Source organism: Triticum dicoccoides, chromosome 5A (genome assembly GCF_002162155.2).
Source record: "Triticum dicoccoides isolate Atlit2015 ecotype Zavitan chromosome 5A, WEW_v2.0, whole genome shotgun sequence".
In the NCBI taxonomy this organism is placed as follows: domain Eukaryota; kingdom Viridiplantae; phylum Streptophyta; class Magnoliopsida; order Poales; family Poaceae; genus Triticum; species Triticum dicoccoides.
The window spans coordinates 52,578,461-52,581,991 of NC_041388.1; positions in this window are offsets into that span (position 1 = coordinate 52,578,461).

A 3,531-nucleotide genomic window follows, 5' to 3' on the forward strand; every position below is an offset into this window, starting at 1 on the left:
GGGGCACCGCACATGGCTAAGGAACAATCACGAAGATCAACTTGTGTGTCTAGGGGTGCCGCTGCCCCCGTATATAAAGGAACAAGGGGAGGAGGCCGGCCGGCCCCTATAGGCGCGCCAGGAGGAGTCCTCCTCCTAGTAGGAGTAGGACTCCTACTAGGAGGGGGAAAGAAGTGGGGAGGGAGAGGGAAAGGGGGGGCGCCGCCCCCTCTCCTAGTCCAATTCGGACCAGGGGGGAGGAGGCGCGCAGCCCACCTCTGGATGCCCCTCTCTCTCCACTAAGGCCCATATGGCCCATTACTTCTCCCGGGGGGTTCCGGTAACCCTCCGGCTCTCTGGTTTTCTCCAAAATCACCCGGAACACTTCCGGTGTCTGAATATAGCCGTCCAATATATCAATCTTTATGTCTCGACCATTTCGAGACTCCTCGTCATGTCCGTGATCACATCCGGGACTCCGAACTAACTTCGGTACATCAAAACTCATAACTTCATAATATAACTGTCATCGAAACCTTAAGCGTGCGGACCCTACGGGTTCGAGAACAATGTAGACATGACTGAGACACGTCTCCGGTCAATAACCAATAGCGGAACCTGGATGCTCATATTGGCTCCTACATATTCTACGAAGATCTTTATCGGTTAGACCGCATAACAACATACGTTGTTCCCTTTGTCATCGGTATGTTACTTGCCCGAGATTCGATCGTTGGTATCTCAATACCTAGTTCAATCTCGTTATCGGCAAGTCTCTTTACTCGTTTCATAATACATCATCTCGCAACTAACTCATTAGTTGCAATGCTTGCAAGGCTTATGTGATGTGCATTACTGAGAGGGCCCAGAGATACCTCTCCGACAATCGGAGTGACAAATCCTAATCTCGAAATACGCCAACCCAACATGTACCTTTGGAGATACCTGTAGAGCACCTTTATAATCACCCATTTACGTTGTGACGTTTGGTAGCACACAAAGTGTTCCTCCGACAAACGGGAGTTGCATAATCTCATAGTCATAGGAACATGTATAAGTCATGAAGAAAGCAATAGCAACATACTAAACGATCGGGTGCTAAACTAATGGAATGGGTCATGTTAATCAGATCATTCACCTAATGATGTGATCTCGTTAATCAAATAACAACTCCTTGTTCATGGTTAGGAAACATAACCATCTTTGATTAATGAGCTAGTCAAGTAGAGGCATACTAGTGACACTCTGTTTGTCTATGTATTCACACATGTATTATGTTTCCGGTTAATACAATTCTAGCATGAATAATAAACATTTATCATGATATAAGGAAATAAATAATAACTTTATTATTGCCTCTAGGGCATATTTCCTTCATAGGGCACTCGATCGACTCCTTCTCCGGCACGTGGCGGCACTCCGCCTCCTTCTCCGCCTGCGCCGACGCGCCCGAGCAGCCAGCCTCCTCCTTCTTCGCCTCGTCAGCAAGGGCGGAAGAGACCTGCCGCCGCTCCGGCTGCTTCGACGCGTCGTAGTCCTTCTCCTCTGCCTCGTAAGCAAGTAAAGAAGACAACCACTCCGTCTGCTCTGCCGGCGTCTAGCAGTACAGCCAGAGGCGGGAGGAAATACAGATTCGGTCCTTCTCTGAAGACTCCAGAGAAGTTACCATACGAGAGGACCCCGAAGGAGAACACCGAGATCGCACGAGAAGAAGTGAGGAACTACTTTGAAGGGGTGAAAGCAAAGAAACATCCACCTCCGGAGGAGAAGGTAGATCCGGTGAAAGCGAAGCGCACTCTGGCTGCCCTGACAAAACCACCCAAATCTCCGCCGAAAGGAAACTATGAGCGCATTATTGGAAAGGAATTTGCCGAAGCGGAGCGGTCGGGAAGTACTGTCAGTGATCAAAGGCTGAAAGAACGACGAGCTGGGAAACAAATTGCCCAGCTCGGTGAACAAGCAAAGCAATCGTGCCCCCCGCTCAAGGTGCCTAGCGACAACGTCGCTAATGATCCGAGGATGGTGCCCGGTTATAGCAATCTTGGCGATTACCTGCCCGATGATGTACATTATGATTTCATGGAGGTGCAGATACAAAGATACGAGTACGGTAAGCATCTCGTCAAAGATGAAAGATCTCTATCAACGATGATGCGAAGATTGCATGATTGGTACTTGAAAATCTGCAGAGACTCTGGGGGGAGGAGTACTTTGTATGTGAAAGTTAAAAAGGAGCATGACCTCGTTGGAATTGAACTGTTGCCTGTTCCATTTGAGGAGTTCTTTTAGTTTTTCAATCAATTGGCCCTCAATAAAACAACGGTCACCTGCTACTGTCTATAAGTAGTACTACTTCTGTCATTAAGTCTCTCTATATAGCTCAGCTCTTTCATTGCATGTATTTATAATCATCCTCACTATATTATGTAGATTGAAGATCGCCGAATTGAAGAAAAGACAAGTCGGTGATATTGGGTTCATTAACACATATCTCATAGATGCAACTCAGGTTAAATTTCATGCCGTAGATACCGAGGCCAACTTGCTACGATCGTTGGTAATAAATGAAAACAAAGATATAATACTCTTTCCTTACAACTTCAGGTGAGTGTTACTGTCTTGTACGTATTCGGTTTCCCTTATATATTAGTCAAGGTTATAGTAATGTAATTGATGAGTTATGCATGCGTGTGCAGTTACCACTATATTCTCCTAGAGATTAAGCTTGAGTAGGGACTAGTAACCGTCTTAGACTCAAGACGAAAAGATCCCCAGGACTATGCGGACATGACCCAAATGCTCGAGAAGTAAGTTAAATCGATCATTATCCACCATATCAGCAACTTTGTTCATTTCCCGATATATCAAGTAATTGTTTTCTTTGTGTGGCAGGGTTTGGAAAAAATTCTCCAAAAAAGCTCCAGGACTCCCGAAGAAGCTGCAATTTAGACACCCGAAAGTAAGTACTATAGTAGCATGTTCCGCGCATCTCCTATTGATTCAAGCGCTAGTTTCATCTACCATTTGGCATTCTTGCTTATCAGTTTGATTAACCTCTATTTCTTGTAAAGTGGTTGTGGCAGGAACAAGGGAATGATTTCTATGGATACTACGTTTGCGAGTCCATCCGCCACACGACCTGTGAGCGGGGCTACACTGACGAACAATATGAAGTACGTAAATAACAACATTCACAATTTTATTTTATTACCATCATTTGTGTTGAGTTTCATTCATTCATATATATATGTATTGACCCCCTTCTTCAAATTAGATGTTTCGGAAGCGGGATGAACTCCTAGCACCAGCTCGCATGCGAGCAATTCAAGAGGAATTGGCGGCATTCTTTCTTGACCACGTGATCGCTGAAGACGGAGAATACTATGTGGACCATGAGTCCGTATGATTATATTTGTAAGAGATAATTATTGTATATATGTAGCCGGTAGTGTCGGATAGATATACGAGAACTTGTTGTTCGACCAATCTCTCGGAGAAGGAGAGGTGGTCGATATCACTTCTCTCTGTATGCATATATGTTCATGACGATCT